General features: G+C 41.0%; 1 protein-coding gene across 1 annotated transcript in view; it reads left to right on the forward strand.

Annotated features, from left to right (window-relative positions):
• Window positions 1-10960, forward strand: part of LOC126284953 (uncharacterized) — a 37921-nt gene extending 26961 nt beyond the window's left edge. Inside the window, exon 3 of the mRNA XM_049984229.1 lies at window positions 10499-10960. The gene's annotated coding sequence lies outside the window, so the exon portion shown is untranslated. The remainder of the gene's footprint in view (window positions 1-10498) is intronic.
• The last annotated feature ends 9916 nt before the right edge of the window (window positions 10961-20876 follow it).

A 20876-nucleotide genomic window follows, 5' to 3' on the forward strand; every position in this document is an offset into this window, starting at 1 on the left:
CCTTTCGGCCCCTATGGTTTCATGGAGTTCCAATAAGTCACGGTGCCATTTGTAGCCTTCAAAACGACGTCTGTGACAGAGGTGCATTCCAAGCACAGAGCTGTCATTATCTTTTGGCGAAGAACCAGAGCATCGCAGATACACATAGGCGCTCGCAGAATGTCTACGGAGATCCGGCAGTGAACAAAAACACGGCGAGTCGTTACGTGAAGCGTCTAGCATCGCAACGAGGTCGCACAAACCTGTCCGGATTCCCTCATGCCGGCCGGCCGTACTGAGCTGTGACTCCTTCGATGTTGAATGTGTCGGACACTGGCTGCTGAACTCGAGGCGTGTCAAAGTAGTGTTCACACACTCGTCCACAAGTTCGGGTACTCAAAGGTGTGTTCCACGTAGGTTCCTCAATGCCTAACAGAAATCCACAAAGACCAACGAAGGACCATCTATGCGGAATTGCTTCCGCGTTACGAGGCTGATCGTGACTACTTTTTGTCGAACATCGTCAGAGGCAGTGAAACATGAGTTCATCACTTCGATCCGAAACAAAGCGGTAGTCCATGGAGCGACGTCAAATCATCTCTTCTCCGAAGAAAACGTTCAGAGTCACACCGTCAGTCGGTGAAGATACAACGGTTTTTTGGGACTCTGAACGGGTTATTCTGTCTTATGTCTTCCCTCATGGTTCAACAAAGAAGCCTGAAGTGTACTATGCTACACTCAGGAAACTGGAGTAAAGGCTTTAGCGTGTTCCTCTTCACAAAAATGCAAACGAATTTCTCCTTCTCCCTGACAATGCAAGGCCTCCCACAAGTCTTCGCACCGGAGAGGAGCCAGCATCTCGTACCTTCCAACTCGCGTCTGTCTGGCCCAGCGAGGCTCAATTCCGCGCGAAGCAGTACGCGGATGATGGAGATTATTGATGCAGTAAGGCGATGGCCCCAATGTCGACCCGTAGAGTAGTACCATTCTGGCAAAGATGCCCTCAAATAAGGTGCATTTGAATCATGAATAAAAAATAACCTGCTTTCAGAAAGAAAACGTGTTGCGTTACTTGAACTCTTCTCGTACAAATATACTATGTGGGCCATAGTGAAGAGGGCACATAGCTGTTGTAACGGTGTTCATTTCATTTTTATGTATTTGCTTTTTGGATGAGCATAGTCTTACCCTGATTCCAAAAAACTTTTTTTGTTAAGGAAGTTTCAGATACTGCTATGGAGTTTGTTCCAGATAACGAAGTTTTAATGGATATTCTCTTGAACTTCGTTCCATTTCAGTTACAGGCATTTCAACTGTAGGCAGTGTATAATAATACATTGTAAGCTTTCATGGCTCGTATTTGCGAAATTGTTTATATTTCATTTTTAAATGTGTCCACGCAACTATCGGTTCATGACGCCATCAAACCGCTGGTTAAGATCACGAAGTAGCGTCGACATACGGTGCGGAGATATGGCGCCGTTCATTTAGCGCTAGAGCCCGTAACTTGTCTAACTTCAATCCTCATGCGTTTCTGTTGAAATTGTTTCTGTGCTTTTGAATTTGTGACTTCTGTACATCCTGGCATATTAAGTACTAGATCTTGCTGAAACGACAGTGTCACAGAAACGAATTTGGTCGTTTCCCGGTCCTAGAGCATGATCTGCTACCGCTGCTTTATCCTTCTTGACCAGGCTGCAATTGCTCTTGCGCCATCTGAGGCGGGTGCTAATGCTTCATTTTAACCCCTGACGCAAGCAGGGGTTTTTGTAAGTTTATCAGTCTGTGGCATCGTAGCTCCCAAAGGAAAGGTCCGACATTAATACAATCTTTTATTTGAAAGCTGGTATCGTCGGAATTATTCTTAGGTATGTTCCATGAAAGTCTCTTCACACGTTTGTTTCATCAATTAAATGAAATAAAAAGTATTACGTCAGCATGATCTGAAATAACCTACGTAATACGTAAGATCTACATAAAGTTATGTGATAACAGATTGTACAGCTGAAAAAGATATAAATAAAAGTCCGGAAGAACATATGTTCATATTTCGCGGTTGGCCAACAATGCTTATTTCTGGTGTCGCCCGTTTCAGCAGCTACAGAACAGAAAAAGGGAGAATGACTCAACAATAACAGTTAAACATATGCATTCGCAGCCTTTTTTAGCTCCTTTGGAGGTCTAAAATTCAGTATTAAATGAAATGTTGCTCGGCTAGGTAACGTAGACTATTACAGGAGATCACAATGGCAAGCAACTTTCTTCAGACTTCAATTTTAAATTAAAATTGAAACAAATCAGTAGTCGGTCTCAATTTTTTAGTATTATTAACCAGGTTTGAACACTAAGAGTTCCTTCATCAGAATTTAGATATTCAAAGTGGTGTATAACATAATTACAAATGTGAGGGGAAGAAAAACCTGTGGCTGTACAGGTATAAGCAGCCCTTAAAGGCTCGCCTTCGCACATTCCTTTTAAATATTTTGTGATCAAAGCGCCCTCCCCCCTCTCTGGCCAGTTGTTTATTTTATACGTGACATGTAAGTACTGTCGCTGTCTCACATTGTTAGTCAGTACTTACTTTTTATATTAAAGATTGTTTTTCTTCCCACAAATTTGTAATTGTTTTAGACCACTTTAAATGTATAAAATCTGATGAGGGCACTTTAGAAGTGTTGAAACCTGGGTAATAGGACTAAAAAAAATTGTGACCGACGACTCATTTGTTTCAATTTTAATTTATAAATTGTCACTGAACCAAGCAGCCACGTACAAAACTTTTCAAAAAATGGTTCAAATGGCTCTGAGCACTATGGGACTTTACATCTGAGGTCATCAGTCCCCTATAACTTAGAACTACTTAAACCTAACTAACCTAAGGACATTACACACATCCATGGCCGAGCCAGGGTTCGAACCTGCGACCGTAGCGGTCGCGCGGTTCCAGACTGAAGCGCCTAGAATCGCTCGGTCACTGCGGCCGGCTCAAAACTTTTCATTTTGAATTATCGTTACTGCATACTGCTTATGTTACCTAATTTATCTAAATGTGTACTAAAAGAGTCAATAAATATGTGTGCATTTAAAATACCACGTCAATCGTGAAAAAAAGATGCGTCGCAATTCCGTGTTTCGTCCCGGAAAGTATTTCTATGCATGTTTGGATTATGTATCTATCGTATCGTGTCTAGTAATATAGAGTTTAAAAGCATGAAATAAAACTAAAATTACAAATTTAAACTCGAACACATTCTAAAAACAAAAACATTTATTGCTCCTTTGTTTAATGTAAGTAGTAATATTTTGATCCAAGCGTCGTCCCGTCGGGGGACCGCTAAGTAAATAAAATAAAAACAGAATAGACGTAAAAATGATAAAGTATGAAGTTTTTAGAATCAAGTTAGCTACCTAGGCAATGTACGTAGCTAGAAAAAAGTCAAATCGTTTAGTCCGTCCTAATTTACTCGGAAAAATTCACTACGCAGACAGAACTCGAGCGCTCGGTTCAAAGAGGCGCGAGTTAGTAAGCTGTGATCAAACCACTGCTCGACATTGGCCTCGTAAGATACATTGGTGCAGGAAACTAAGTTCGTACATAATTACGTAAAAATATTCACCAGTGTGGATGCAGGAGACACAGGGCTGGAAGAGAGGATGCCAAAGAAAAGCAGCTTAGTTCCAGGAATAAAGTACGTATGCTGTCCTAGAAAGAATAACTGCTGTTAACTCACCTCTTCAATTTACTTAGCGGCCCCCGACAAGACGACTTTCGGATCAAAATATTACTCCTTACGTTAAACTTAAAGGGGCTATAATGTTGAACTAAGTTGTTCTGAAAGCGGTGCTGATATTAAAGATAACAAAAGCGGGTTAAAAGGTTAAAAGCTTTGAGCTATCTGGGGAAGTTATCCTTGCATTACTGAGCAACTGTTTCACCAGGTATACAGTCTAGTTTACCAAATTGCCAAACAGACTAACATTAATTATAATCTTTCAATAGTAATCTTAAGACAACCAGTGATGAAATATATAAAGAAATAAATCAGTTTATATTTAGACATTTATTTTGACATTGATCAATGTCCCGTTAAAATTTCAGCATATTAAACTAGATTCAAAACTAAACTGGTGCCTCATTTGGGATTATCAAAATGTGAGTTTGTAATCTAATGGAATACATCAAATATGGAGCCAAGATTGGGAGACTGCATATAGCACTGCATTCAGAAAGTAACACACGAAGAACGTTGAAACATATGGAAGAGGAAATCAACCACAACCAACCGATTCAATTTTCACCTCTAAGAAGTTACGTTCGTAGCGCAGTCCTGTCCGCCATGAAATTACCACACACTGGTATACTAAATTGATACTAACTCTCTGTGAAGTCTTCCCGAAAAGAATAGCTGAGGTCTACTTTGATGATTACATCACATGCTTCACGTGGTCAACTTGGTTTAGACAAAGTGTACCTGCACAATAATTTTGATAATTAAAATAAATTACATCGAAACGGAATTTACAAAAGAAAAACCTCGAACTGGTTACTATCGTCTTACTATTAAGCTGATGGGTCAAACAATTGTATAAACACGTGGTACTGGTCTCACAAAGTACACCCCATGTGGATTGAACATAAAAGTTGCTATATTGAAAAATATTGTCAAGACGTGACATTATAATCTCACGCATATTCGCATTTAAGATTGATGACCTTAGTTACTGATCAACACACGATTCCACTTTACTCACAAAGTAGTGACAAAGCAACTACTGGAAGATATTCTGAACTTCACACTCGAATTAAACTGTGTTGTGATTTACGATAACATAAGATATTTTAGATCTAAACCTGAAATAGATGTGATTAAATTTTCAGTTAGGCTGCACTTAAGAAATCCATTGTCCTACGAAGACAGAATGCCCTGGGCCCCTACCGAGGGTGCTTCAGATACAAACGGAAGTGACCAACATGACAAGGGACGGACAGGACCATACTAAGAGTAGAAACCTTTGCTTTTAGAAAGCGTAGTTACCTGTTCCGATGTTGGTCCTACTGTTCTCTAGCAGACAGGCTTGTCTGCTACCATCAAGCATGCAACTAGAAATAATTTGCTCATTCATTCTTTCACACAGAAGGGGATGACAGTATCTTATCTACAGCATATAAAAGGAAACCAGATGTAGGTTCCGCATGATACTGTGTGACATGAATTACATAAAACTGTTTTAAAGTGCAGTAGTGTGACAGATCGTTTTTGATTATGTGAAAAAGTAACACGTTCGACTGCTCAGTCTCCTCTCAGATAGAAACACCACAGTAAATTTCGAAGTGGAATGTATGACGTAAATAACAGATTTAAGGAATTAACACGAAAGGAATCCAACAGAGACCTTTCAGGGCAATACATTTTTTTTAGTATTTAGGTGTTGTGTGTTTTAAGTTTTATTGTATTTCTTATGTACACTTGGCTAAAAGTGCACGGGATGTTATGTACTCCTGCTGTGGCAAGCAGCGGACATAGATCCTATGCAGTGTTCAAATATTTTTGCGCCTTTCCTATTGGTTTAAACACTGTATCAATAAGAAAGTTATGTGAACATTTGAATACGGCAAAGGACTTCAGTCCGCCACTTGCCGCAGCAGGAGTATACAGGGTGTTTACGCAAGAGCGTGCAAAAATTTATCAGGACATAGAGGATGCACCACTGAGCAACGAGGTAGGGAACCTTGGGTTGGAGCATCCAGCTTAAGGAGATAATAGGAACAAAATCACATAGTCAATTTCATTTACGTTTGTGGAGGCCGCTGTGGCCGAGCGGTTCTAGGCGCTTAAGTCTGGAACCGCGCGACTGCTACGGTTTCAGGTTCGAATCCTGCCTGGGGCATGGATGTGTGTGATGTGCTTAGGTTAGTTAGGTTTAAGTAGTTCTAAGTTCTAAGGGGGTGATGACCTCAGCTGTTAAGTCCCACAGTGCTCAGAGCTATTTGAACCTTTTGAACCATTTACGTTTTTTACATTTAACTGCAAATATTATCATTGCCGCAATGAACGTACTGTTTGTACTCTCTCACAAAATGTACTGAAACTGACTGCCATCAGCCTCAATGAAAGCATAATTTAGGCGAGCAAGATGGTGACTCATCCTGACAAATATCATTGCTGTGTTTCGAATCGCGTCATAGGGAGCTGCAATTCTAGCAACTCATTCCACCTTCGTATCCACTGGAGTCTCTATCACAAGTGACTTTAGATATACCCATAGGAAATAATCAAAGGGATTCAAATAAGATGATCTCGCAGGCCATGTTATAGACCCCCTCCCTTCCAATCTACCGACCAGGAAATACTGTACTGTACGGCTCTGAATAGTATTGAGTAATAAAAGGGTCTGTTGTTTCATAGCATGTTCTGTCATGGGACATTATAGATACGATAAAGCAGTAGCCTTACCTACGACTAGACAAAACCTGTATCATGACTTCCTGGTAATCAGGCTCGTTTCCTTGCAGGAAATAAACAATGTACATATAAGTAAACAGCACAGTATGTGCAACTTGTACGGATATTAGTTGTAAATAAGCTTGAAAACAGTAATGCTAGACAAAGCGGTAGACAAGTTTACTTCCATATTTCCTTAAGCTGGCTTCTCGCACCCCAGGTTCCCTACCACAATTTGTTCAGCGAAGCATTCTCTATGTTAAATTTTTGCACTGTCTTGGGGAAACACCCTGTATAAAACCCCATGCACTTGTCGCCCAGTGTACATTCGATCTCAAGACAGGAAGCAAGGCGGATAAATCACTAGTAGCTGATCGCACACTAGGACCGGGAAACCACCAAATTGTTTGTCTGACACCGCCGTTACGGCAAGGTTTAATAATTAATACGCTACGGTGTAAAGAAGCCAAATAAATTCGAAATCACAGAAACTGTTTCAGTACAGAAGGAAGAGGACCGAAATTAGACAAGTTGTTGGCGCTAGAGATAAATGAAATAAACAGCGGCAACAGTTCCCCCACAAGAAACTCTCCAACGTATATTGGCGCGACTCAGCGATCTTGCCCAGCGGTCTGATGTCACGAACCGACCGTGCATAGGTACACATAAGTAGCTCGGCGTGGCAGCTTGTTGAGAATGTGTAAAAACGTTCTCAGTCGTTAAGGCATCTGATAGTCTCCAGCAGTAGATAACGGGACGTTAGGTAGAGAACTATGCTGCGTACCGCGCCCTTACGCCCATAAATCAAATACCAGCAATGGGTGGTGTGGAACAAAATGGTGCATCGCCATAATAAAGGAATTTTTATTGAGCAGTTATTGCGTGAAACCTATCCGGGCAGATGGATCGCTAGACGGCCCAACGTCACTGGCAACACGTTCACCAGACATACCCCTTCTCGGATTACGTTGTGGTTTTACGTTAATGGCAGTTTTCAGTTCACCAATTCTCGAGGTGAGAAATCCTACGGCAGAGACAGGACGTGCTGTAGAGGTGGTAACTGAAGAGATGTTGACGACGACGACACGGAGAGAAACAGGTTATCGCCTAGGCACTGTACGAGAAACAATTGGAAGCCCATGTGGAAGTGTATTCTTAAAGAAACATCATGATTTAAGCTAACATGGGAAACAAACTGCATAGCTATATCCAGCACATCTACTTAACAATATTTTCTTTGAGTTTAGGGAAAGACTTCATGCACTCCCTCCAGTACCTTAGTAATGTTTTCGATTCGAAGTTGCCAAAGTGGCGTCACATACACTTACCAGGTAGCCGAACGCCCCAGATGGGGTTCCCGACTAACAATGCTATACACACATTACTGCTTTTATCCCGCTGCTTCATTTAACTTTAGCACGATGGAAAAACAATTTCGCATTGAATTAAGACTCATGCCTATAAACAACATTGGACACACATCAACTGTACAGAATGATATTGTATCTAAAATGTTAATATTCCATAGTGCTCTACACTCGTATCTACATCTTTATATATAGTCCGCAAGCCACCGTACGGAGAGTAGCGGAGGGAACATTGCATCACCTCTAGCCATTTTCTTCGCTGTTCCACTCGCAAATAAAGCGAGGGAAAGCCGATTGTGTACATGCCTCGGTACAAGCCCTAATTTCTCTCACCTTCGCGACCCTTAAACGAAATGTACCTTGGCGGGAGCAGAACCGCTCTAGTCAGCTTCTGATATTGGTTCTCTAAATTTTCTCAGCAGTGTTCCTCTAAATTCAAGTCGCCTTCACATTTTAAGTTCCCGAAGAATCTCCTTAATGCTTGGATGTAGTTCTAACCTAACGGAAACAAATCTAGCAGCCACGCCTGAATTGATTGGATGTCTTCGTTCAATCCGATCTCAAACTCTCGACCAGTGTTCAAGAACGCTTTATTCTAGTGTCTTATACTCGGTCCCTTTGTAGATTAACCACTCTTCCTTAAAATACTTAAAGTAAACCGAAATTGAACATTCACCTTCCCTTTTAAAATCCTTACATGCTCGTTGATTTCTTATCGCTTTCCAACATTACGCCTGCTTATTTAACCGACGTGACTTTCAAGCAGCACACTGATAATTATATATTCGAACATCATAGATTTGTTTTTCCTACGCATCTCCATTAACTGACACTTTTCTACATGTAGAGCCAGCTGCCCTGCAGCACATCCACTAGAAACTTTGTAACTTACCTTGCATCCTCTTACAATTATTCACAGAAGTCACCACCCCGTACACCACAGTATCATCAGCAAACAGGCACAGATTGTTAAGCACCCTTTCTGCCTCATCATTTACGCCTACAGAAAATAGCTGCGTTCCCATTACATTTTCCTGAGGCACGCCTGACGATACCCTTGTCTCTGAAAACCCGCTGTCGAAGACAAAGTTTTGTTTTTTATAGCCGTCTTCTCCATTGCAGTTACATTCGTTCTTATCAGAACACTCACAAGAACATTCGTTCTGATAAGAACGAATCTAACTACAATAGAGGACGGCTGTAAGGTTCCGGCTTCGTGGCTTTCCGCCATCAAGGAACTGAATACACCACAGCGATGTGTGAGCAATACAAGCAACGCCCTGTAAGCCACCTCCACCTACGACAGTATTTTACATTCGCTCTCTTGCTCTGCCCGTTAGGCTTCTATCCAATGACGGTGGCCCACCAATAGGAGATGGAGGAATTCCAACCAATAACTCCTCTTCAGCAAAGATCCCTTTCTCGAATGGTTCGAATGGTTCGAATGGTTCGAATGGTTCGAATGGTTCGAATGGTTCGAATGGTTCGAATGGTTCGAATGGTTCGAATGGTTCGAATGGTTCGAATGGTTCGAATGGTTCAGAGCTCTATGGGACTTAAACGCTGGGGTCATCAGCCCCTTACAACATCACACACATCCATGCCCGAGGCAGGATTCAAACCTGCGGCTGTAACGTCACCAGCGGCCGGCGATCGCTTTGTCCAACAACAGAGTCCACTAATGACAAGAATTTTAGGCAATAACCCCACTTCTTCAGCATTAGCACCGGAAGTTTCTTTATAACACAACTCGATACTAGTCTTGGGCAGTGTTCAGCCAACCATGGGTACCACAAGATCCAGAGGATTCAGTAGAAGTGTCCAAACAGCGATTGTATTGAAGAAATATGAAGCTACCTACTAACCCAAAAGACTTTACCTTCAGTGTACTGATTGCTTAGTATTTTTTGTTGACCTGCCACTTTCCTTTCTCCTGGAAAGGCTTTCTCGACTCATTATTGCCAAGGAAACCGGCCTCAAATACCAGCTACGGTCGATTGGTTCTGTGCTATTTGATTTAGGTTTATTTTTTGTTGCTCTATATTTTCGTCTCTCTTCCTTGAGTACTTCATTATTTGCTTCTGTGGTCTTCTAAGTAGAATTCTGATACGTTTGTATTCTGGTTTTGTTACGTCCCTGGTGAATAAACGATTGGGAACTAAGGGCCTAGAGACACACCTCCACTTCACCACCTACAGACTGTGGTACGCTTAGAAACCGGTAGCCTGGATACAGGACGCCTTTGTTTTGCTTCTTTTCCTGTCAGGGACCCTACTGGGAAGTTTGTCTCCAATTTAACATCACCACCTTGTAATTTAGACGATCGGTTTACGCCAGTGTAGGCCACCTACAAATTTAAATTAGCAACCGTTCATCTACAGTATAGATTTGTGATCTAGACTATCTCGTCTGTTTTGTCTGCCAATATTTCACGTATACCTATAGGGCATTGAGAACTTTTTAAGTGTTCAATGTGTACATGTGTACATGTTTTCTGTCGGTCTGTAAACTTACCTGCTTTCCTATTATGTTTCAACGACGTCACTACTGCAACTGATTTATAAATTGCACGACAGTATTTGTATTTACTGTAATTTTCTTGTTGAGTGCACTTTTCCAGTTATATATCGATTGAGTTTAAAGTGTACATTAATTACTGTTTCAGAGAAGTACATGCTATTTGTTAACACATTAATCATTCCATTGCAGATTCAGGTGCTCCAGTCGACACCAGGATTCGGAAGGAGCTATTCTGAAGTGCCGAACCACGAAGGAAGACTTTGCCACAACAGCTCGCGTGTTTCGTGTTAAGTGTGTAAGGAAACGTGAAAAGTGTGTTTGATGGCTCTAACCAGAAGTACAGTATAGAAAATGCGACTTGAAGTTACGCAGACTGTAAAATGTGAAGAGGTTTCGCCAGTCTGCGTTATCCAACTGAAATGACCGTAGTCGCAATAAAGTAGCTCTAAATTCTGCAATTTAGTGTTGTGCTGATATGCGTTGCAACTAGTGACACTAAGAACACAAACTTCAGTCGGTGAGATTAAATAAGAAAACTTGCAATAGATCTACAGTGCTTCACAAACTGTAGAAGAGAATGCAAGTTATAACAATGTACTGTATTTGTCAACTGTACTTTATTGATGTGTATTAAAAATTAGTTGAAGTGTTCATTTTTATGTGATTTTTATGTGATCATTATTGAAATACCCATCCTGTCATTAACCAATCCAGAAATTAATGGGCATATGGCAAAGCGGAATTCCAGTGGTGAGAAGTAAGTACGTCACGCTGATATTTATGGAGCGCATAATTGTCATTTGGATATAATCAAGGACTGCAATTTCTCTTAAACTGTCTACAGATGTACAAACTCTCTAGAATCTGTAAGTATGTCTACAAAAATTGGGTGGTGGTGTACTCCCCTTACCCCGTATCGGAACCATAATGTTGTATTGGTATTAAAAATGCTATTTAAATGCGCGACATTGGCTGTTCTGAATGAACGTATTTTCCATTCATCTGTACCCGGGGATTGGGTGTTTGTGTTGTCCCCCATCGTTTCATCGTTATTCATCATAGTGGTTCGAATGTACTGTGTAAAAAGAAATTTGGACTTTGTACGGGCGCTGATGACCGCTCAGTTGAGCCCCCACGCGTTAGGTGGAACAGGGAGCAGGAATGGCGGCGTGTTTATAGTGTATGCGCTGTCCGCCACACAGGGAGTAGTTGCGAGCGGAGTAACGCGCCCGTGACAGATCCCAACGTACATGCGTACACGCATCGAATTTTCTTTGTAAACCTGTAAAACAGTATGGCAGATGTATGACGCACAAACGATGAATATGTGGATATGGTTCTGGTCCTTGGTGCATCTGATAACCGGGCTGGTGTTGGCGCTCGTGAATATGCTGCTAGATATCCTCGTCGACGCCATCCAGTTAAAAGGGTGTTTCGTCGTCTGGCGCTGCGTCTTTGGCAGTCAGTTTTTCTCCTTTCACCATCGCGTGACAGAGGTCGTCCACGGTCTCGCCGTACTCCAGCTACTGAGGAAGTTATTCTGGATGTCATTCACCAAGAACCTCAGTGAAGTACACGTAGCGTAGCAAGACAGCTGCGTGTCTCGTAACGCACGGTCGTTAACGTGTTACTTCACGCAACACCTGCATCCTTCAGATCGTCATCAGCGGAGCCAATTCTGTGAAAGGTTCCAACAACATCAGGAAGCCAACGATGAGTTCGTAAACACCGTAATACGGTCGGATCAAGCAGCATTCACTCGTGAGGGTGTCTTCAATATGCACGATGCCCATCATTGGTGTGAGGTTAACACGCACGTCAACCGCGACCGTGGATATCAAGTTCGCTTTGGTATCAACATCTGGGCCGGAATATTGGGCAACAGGTGTTGCCTGATAGGTTGAATGCGCGAAGGTCTCATACATTCCTCTCTGTTTGATGCAATGGAAGATGTTCCACTACATGTTCGGCAGTGGATATGGTTCCACATGATAGAGCACCTACACACTCTGGAATTAATGTGTGACAGAACATTTCCAGGGAAATGGCTTGGGTGTGGAAGACCACTTGTATGGCCCCCACGTTCATCTGACCTAAATCCCCTGGATTTCTTCCTGTGGAGGCACCTGAAGGTGCACGTGTACTCTACTCCGCCGACGAACGTGCAAGAATTGGTAGCGCGTGTTCATGTTGCTCTTGTAACTGACGACGCAGCTTTGCTGCGAAGGGTCCAGAACTGTACGGTCCGGTGGGTTGCACAATGTTCGGACGTGCAGGCAGGTAGCTTTGAACATCTGTTTTTCTGAGAACAACGTTTTCTATTATGTCATGCGATCATTAATATGGACATAATTATTGTCACTGGTTGCTAATGTGCGACATCTGAGGGCTCATATTATATGTAGTATAAAGAACAAGTAGGTGTTGTGTTACTGCACTGTGCTATCATCTTTAGCATCTCTAAATTGGTATTGTTTATGGTAGTTATTCTTTCGACTATTTCTTATTTGTCTAACCACGTATTTGATTTATATTCAGCTTTACAAAATGTTGTAAATTTAGGATACATGTGACCTAAGAAACGAATGTGTATTACAGTATGAAATGACAGAATGAAATTAGCAAATAAAAAATGCGCCTTCATCAAGGATCGAACCCTTGACCACCTGCACGCTAACCCAAAACTCTATCCATTGCACCAACTATACAGCACGTCAAATATGTGTTGAGAGGTAGTTACCACTTAGGTGGTTGCTGTATTTCCAGATTGCCACTCTTTAACGTCCTTTTTCTGCCGGATGTACTCACCGGACGAAATTTTGTGGAAAACATTTTTATCGCTGGCATGTAAGGGGTCACGCTCCGAAGCCCGAGTGCGCGAATTTCGCTTCAACCTGTAAATTAAAAAAATGTAGCCTGTATCCTTCCGAAGATTCATTACAGTATCGTGTAAAAATCTGAAGTAAATCGATTAAGTACTTTTGCACAGTTTCGGTAAGAACGTGAAACGGCTTGTGTTTATACAGTAACAAAGATATAAGGATTCGCTTCAGAATGTAATGCTGGATCGCTTTATGCTTATACCTTTTTTAAGTGATCATATGATTCGCAAAGTCAGTACCGATAAAATCACGTTACGTGATCGACTGGTCCTTATATATACACGAACTGTTTGGTGAATAATTCACGCAACTGTAGCTGTAAGCCTACCATTAGTTACAAAGATACGTGTGCTTCAAGTCTTTTCACGGTTGTTAGTGTTCCTCTCGTGTACATGTGGAAATCATACGAACCTACCAATTTCGAAGTTGTGGTATGACTTTTAGAAAAATAACACTGGAGTCATACTAGTGGACTGTTACCCATTTGCGATGTAATGATTTTAATAATGTACCATTACTAGAAGTATTATCATGTACTAAAAATATTTTAGATTGTTTTTTAAAACTGGTTGCATTCTCCTCTAGTGGTGGCTGCTTCTGTTAGCATGCCACTCTAATCTCAGTTGTGTGGAGTCTCAGCAGTTGGCTTCCTCTCGTATATAGGCTCTGCTGGTCGGTGGGCATATTTCAGAAGCGAATTCACACTGTGGAATGTGACGTCTGCGATCGACATTGGTCCTATCTCCAGTGTGTGGAATGCTCAACCGTTGGTGGCCGGTGACACAAAGAGCAACCAGTCATCTCTATGTCCGTTTACAGCTAACATACATCTAATTGATTCCCTGACAGGAAGCTGTTTGTTTATATATTGAGCAATGGACGATAAACACTTTAGACAAAAAGAAAACAGAAGCTTTTGGGACGTGGTGCTACAGAAGGATGCTGAAGATTATAAGGATAGATCACATAACTAATGAGAACGTACTGAATAGAACTGGGGAGACAAAACATTTGTAGCACAACCTGACTACAAGAAGGCATCAGTTGATACGACACATTGAGACATCAACTGATGACTAGTTTAGTACAAGAAGGAAGTGTGGGGCAGTAAGTAGCTTGTAGTAGTTATTCGGAGGTAAAGTGGATTGCACAGGTTAGAGTAGTGTGGAGAGCTGCATCAAACCAGTCTTGAGACTGCAAAATAGGCTGGCTATCGGGAAGAGACACATGCAGCCCTAGTTCCTTGTAGAAATGGTGTGCTGCAGGAGTTTATTTGTAGTATTGAGGGAATTTTTCAGTCTTGTATAAAAGCCATCCAATAATTTTGTAAGTGGACAACGTCAGTATGAGTTTCATCACTAACAAACATATACACATACTAACTTAAACATAAATGATGTATCTAACCTAAGCATGATTTCAAATAATTTGATAATCTAACTGGGCTAGCAAATCAAATGATTTTTCATGAAATAAATGCCCATGTTAGTCTTTGTATCTGTAGCACTCAAGATTATGATATATTAACACTTTCACTATTTACGCATATTTATTTCTCTCACCGGATTGACGCAAATTGATTCTTGTGTCCATGGCTGTCTCAATGAAACTGTACACCTTCTACGTTCATTGGTGTACACGCAGGATTGCTGTGCCACCCATCTCCAGACAAGCCATCCCTATCAAAACATTCAAACGAAAGAGCCCAATAGGTGATTGCTTAAACAAGTGATCAGGCTGTAGAAACACTCCTCCGGTTAATCATGTGGCCTCCATTCTTAGATCTCAAGTGAGATTTATCAGGGCAACAAGACAAATGAGTAAATATGGGTTAAAAAGGCTGAGTATTCCTGTGATATTGACAATAAACATATCATTTAAATTTTGACAAGACTTATTTGCATTCCACAATCTATGCATGATAATAATTGACAGTAAAATAAACAAATTCCTGCTTTCTCACCTGCTCAAATATTCACCACAATATATTAACGTAATCTCAGATCTACTGGTTTCCATAATTCTAAATCTGAACATTACATTGAAATAGTAACATATAACAATCAATGTTCTGAATATCCTACTACTTATATCTCCCCCGTGCACCAGACTCCATGAGTTATTTCCAATGCCATTTTTTTTATCTATGCATGCATCCGTGTGTATATCCACATACACACAAGTCCCTCAAAACAAACTCTTCCTTTTCCTCTGACAATAATCATAATTCTAGATGAACTTTGTAATATTATTGGGCTTTCCGTCGTACGAAATATGTGAGTGCCCTTGGAAAGGCATTCACCTAGCTGTATATTAAACTTATGAGATGAGACCTATTCTTTGAAAGACATTTGTTTTATATAATTTACGTAACTGTAAAAAATGCGCATCTAGTGCGGACGCTAACACAACGATGATGTTGTTGCGGTCTTCAGTCCTGAGACTGGTTTGATGCAGCTCTCCATGCTACTCTATCCTGTGCAAGTTTCTTCATCTCCCAGTAACTACTGCAACATACATCCTTCTGAATCAACTTAGTGTATTCATCTCTTGGTCTCCCTCTACGATTTTTACCCTCCACGCTGCCCTCCAATACCAAATTGGTGATCCCTTGATGCCTCAGAATATGTCCTACCAACCGATCCCTTCTTCTAGCAAGTTGTGCCACAAACTTCTCTTCTCCCCAGTCCTATTCAATACTTCCTCATTAGTTATGTGATCTACCCATCTAATCTTCAGCATTCTTCTGTAGCACCACATTTCGAAAGCTTCTATTCTCTTCTTGTCCAAACTATTTATCGTCCATGTATCACTTCCCTACATGGCTACACATGGCATACAAATACTTTCAGAAAAAGACTTCCTGGCACTTAAATCTAAACTCGATATTAACAAATTTCTCTTCTTCAGAAACGCTTTCCTTGCCATTGCCAGTCTAAATTTTATATCCTCTCTACTTCTGCCATCATCAGTTTTTTGCTCCCCAAATAGCAAAACTCCTTTACTACTTAAGTGTCATTTTCTAATCTAATTCCCTCAGCATCACCCGGCTTAATTCGGCTACATTCCATTATCCTCGTTTTCCTTTTGTTGATGTTCACCTTATATCCTCCTCTCAATACACTGTCCATTCCATTCAACTGCTCTTCCAAGTCCTTTGCTGTCTCTGACAATTACAATGTCATCGGCGAACCTCAAAGTTTTTATTTCTTCTCCATGGATTTTAATACCTACTCCGAACTCTTCTTTTGTTTCCTTTATTGCTTGCTCAATATACTGATTGAATAACATCGGGGAGAGGCTACAACCATGTCTTACTCCCTTCCCGACCACTGCTTCCCTTTCATGTAAATTGTAAATAGCCTTTCGCTCCCTGTATCTTACCCCTGCCACCTTTAGAATTTGAAAGAGAGTATTCCAGTCAACATTGTCAAAAGCTTTCTCTAAGTCTACAAATGCTACAAACGTAGTTTTGCCTTTCCTTAATCTTTCTTCTAAGATAAGTCGTAGGGTCAGTATTGCCTCAAGAGTTCCAACATTTCTACGGAATCCAAACTGATCTTCCCCGAGGTAGGCTTCTACTAGTTTTTCCATTCGTCTGTAAAGAATTCGTGTTAGTATTTTGCTGCTGTAACTTATTAAACTGATTGTTCGGTAATTTTCACATGTCAACAACTGCTTTCTTTGGGTTTCGAATTATTGTATTCTTCTTGAAGTCTGAGGGTATTTCGCGTGTTTCATACATCTTGTTCACCAGATGGTAGAGTTTGTCAGGACTGGCTCTCCCAAGGCCGTCAGTAGTTCTAATGGAATGTTGTCTATTCCGGGGGCCTTGTTTCGACTCAGGTCTTTCAGTGCTCTGTCAAACTCTTCACGCAGTATCGTATCTCCCATTTCATCTTCTTCATCTACATCTACATCCTCTTCCATTTCCATAATATTCTCCTCAAGTACATCGCCCTTGTATAGAACCTCTATATACTCCTTCCACCTTTCTGCTTTCCCTTCTTTGCTTAGAACTGGGTTGCCATCTGAGCTCTTTATGTTCATACAAGTGGTTCTCTTTTCTCCAAAGGTCTCTTTATTTTTCCTGTAAGCAGTATCTATCTTACCCCTAGTGAGATAAGCTTCTACATCCTTAAATTTGTCCTCTAGCCACCCCTGTTTAGTCGTTTTGCACTTCCTGTCGATCTCATTTTTGAGACGTTTGTATTCCTTCTTGCCTGCTTCATTTACTGCAGGTTTATATTTTCCCCTTTCATCAATTAAATTCAGTATCTCTTCTGTTACCCAAGGATTTCTACTAGCCCTCGTCTTTTTACGTACTTGATCCTCTGCTGCCTTCACTATTTCATCCCTCAAAGCTACCCCTTCTTCTACTACTGTATTTCTTTCCCCCATTTTTAACGGAAGCTGAGCTGAACGTTCCGCTTCCATCTAAATAAAAGATGACAGTAAAAACTTTTGTAGATCTTCAGATTTTATTGTACTTCTGCTTCTAATGTGAAAGCGTAAATAAGGTCGTCTTTATACCATAAAAGTGAGCGGCCTCGCCTGCGTGCAGACAATGGTAATTCACTAATAAAATTCAAGTAATTTATGTTCTATACTGTAAACCGGCAAGTTATTGTTATGAAGGTGTTGAACGGTGCAAGAATTGTCTCCCCAAGGAAGGAGAAAAGTAATGACTGTAATTTGTGACAAAAACATGAACCAAGAAGCTAGCACAGAAAATGAATAATTCTGATCGCTCCATACAGTTAGAAAATTACTTATGTAAATTATACTGTTCATAAATAAGCCTAATTGCTTGAAAAGTAATGACTGTAATGTGTGACAAAAACGTGAACCAAGAAGTTAGCACAGGACAGGCTGAAATCTGATCGCACGATACAGTTAGAAAATTAGTTATGTAAGTTATACCGATTATAAAGACGCCCTAATTGCTTGTGATAATTATTTGAATATATTTAGTTTACCAGATTTCTTATTCTATTCTTTTCCTTTATTTTTTTTACCTCCACGTCATATTATTTTTATAAATGTCAAACAGCCTTGACTACAGCAAAGAATACTGCGGCATCCTGGTCGTAGACAGAAGGCCGCTCCTTGTCTTCTATACTGCCCCACTTATTAATGATTTCATTTGCAAAAGCAATTTTTTTTATTGTTCATTGTTCAAGGTCCCTTAGGAAACTATAAAATTCATACTGATTATGTAAAGGAATCCGGGTTGTTCTTTTACAAACAATAGAAGCCTTTGCGTAGTCCAGAACTAATCTCCTTCTGACAACGATCAGGAGCCGACCAGAAGACGGACGTCTTCGACCGCTCTCGTGTTTCCTGTAGCAAAGCCGTGCCAAACTTGCAACCTGTGCACTCTCATGTCTTGGCACTTGCCTTTCTGCCTCTCTCCTCTGCTCAGAATTCTTGCTTCTTTCATTATAATTCCTATTCTTTCCCTGCTTTGTCTCTCCAAGTCCTACGGTGACTATTATGTCCGTTTCTACCATGTCTCCCCGGTTCCTATAATTTCCATTGAAATTGTTATTGTAATCACCAGTGTCGTGATTTTCATTACGATCTCTCTACTCAACAAATTTTCGTATGTAGTACAGAGGCCGGCCGTGGTGGTCTAGCGGTTCTAGGCGCTCAGTCCGGAACCGCGCCACTGCTACGGTTACAGGTTCGAATCCTGCCTCGGGCATGGATGTGTGTGATGTCTTTAGGTTAGTTAGGTTTAAGTAGTTCTATGTTCTAGGGGACTGATGACCACAGTCCCATAGTGCTCAGAGTCATTTGTAGTACAGAGCCCTATCCATGTTTTCTATGAAATTCAGTAATTCCTCTACAGAACCAGTGGGTGAGTTCCCACTGCAGTCATTCTGGAAGTTTCCTCTTTAGTGGACATTTCTATAAAAAGCCATAATTGCCAACCAAACTGTATTAATTTATTTGTCTCGCACAAAGTTCTCTCATTCTTTCCTTATCATTCTCATACCCTGACCCATTAAAAAATTCATTTTGCAAGCTTTCTTGTTTAGCTCACCTCCAATATTTATTTAAGAATTTAATTTCAAATGTCCTGAAGTCAACAAACTGCTATGCATGCTGATTACCTCATGTCTGCCCATTTACAAATTGTTTTAGCCATCTCAGTCATGCCAGCAACAAAATTACGTTTAAATACAGCCAGCTCGTCACAGAGTTGTATTGCACACAATCCTTGCCCCATAATTAAATTCCTTTGCCGAACAGCTACATTACTTATTGATTCCTTCAATTCATTTATCTGCTTTACTTTCTTGCTAACTTTTCCTTCCAGATTTTTACCAACACTATTATATGATTCAGCCTTGGCTACATTCACTGATTTAAACTGCATTTGTTTGTAATTCATAATTTATACACTTCTCTTCTAGTGCCTCAATTCTTTGTGTAGATGACTCTACACAGTTTCAGCCTTGACAATCAATCTCTTTCCGCCTTCATCAACTCTGAGATTCACTCTCTCTACCATTACAACAGTATTTTCTGCTTTATTTGTAGTCTCAGCGAATTTAATATCTAACTGATCAAATTTTCCAGTCACTGCACTTATTACAAATCTCTGATCCGTTGCCCCTACTTTCGAATTTATGTTTCCAACTATTTTTGTTTTTACTATCACATTTTACTCTCCATTGTTGAATCTACATGTGCAACTATTTTAGATGTTATGCTCCTCATTTTAAACTCCATTTCTGAATCTGTATCTGCAACTACCTCAGATTTTATATTCCCCATTTCTGAATCTATACTTCCTAATTTCTTACTCACTGTTTCAAAAAAATGCATTGAGATTACTTCCTGGCACCCAAACTACTCATTCTCTTCTCTCTGGCATACTAACGCTGCTTATATCACTTCCTGCATCTTGCAAATAAGTATAACTTAGCGAATTGTTAATTTCATTAGCCATGGCTGACGATGAGAACAAAAATTTTCAATCGAGTCACTGGCTGTACTTAACTTGCAATCCCTGTCGACATACACCGCCTCAGTTGCTCTGCGTTTCGTCTGATTTCAGTGCAATATTACCCGCAACGTGGACTGCCGTCTACCACATGGAAAGCATGCCGCCCACGTGTGTCGCCATGTAAAGATGCGGCCTCTGCTGCTCGGTGATTTCACCCACGTGGACTGCAGCATCGGCGACTTCCCGAGTATCTGTCGTCTGCCCCTGCTGCTGCCGCCTTCTATTAAGGCTAACCTCTGCTCTAATTTCGCTGTTACCGATGTCTCGTTTGCCACTGCCGCGCTATAGACACACTTGCGAGCCCAGTGCTAACTTCTCACTACTAGAGTGTGGATACGGGGACAATCAATCCCGAAATACTTCACAACGGAGTGGATATGCAGTCCAATCCAGGACGAGCCAACCCAGTTACGATGTTACGCGCGGGGTTCTAGCTCCTGCTCCTCACGTCATGTATGCTGCAGTACCAGGTTCCACCAGCGTCTGGGTAATGCACGGCCATTACCTTTGAGCGTGGCTCGCTGTCATCAGTAGGGGTTACAGTGCACCATCACTCTATAGCCAAACAGCTCAGCATAGTAACTTTTATACCAAAACCTTGTACTAGCAGTGAGGCATTGTAAGATGGCTATAATTTTACACCTTACAAGAACTCATCTACATACTT

The sequence above is a fragment of the Schistocerca gregaria genome, chromosome 1 (assembly GCF_023897955.1).
Source record: "Schistocerca gregaria isolate iqSchGreg1 chromosome 1, iqSchGreg1.2, whole genome shotgun sequence".
NCBI classification, from domain to species: Eukaryota; Metazoa; Arthropoda; class Insecta; order Orthoptera; family Acrididae; genus Schistocerca; species Schistocerca gregaria.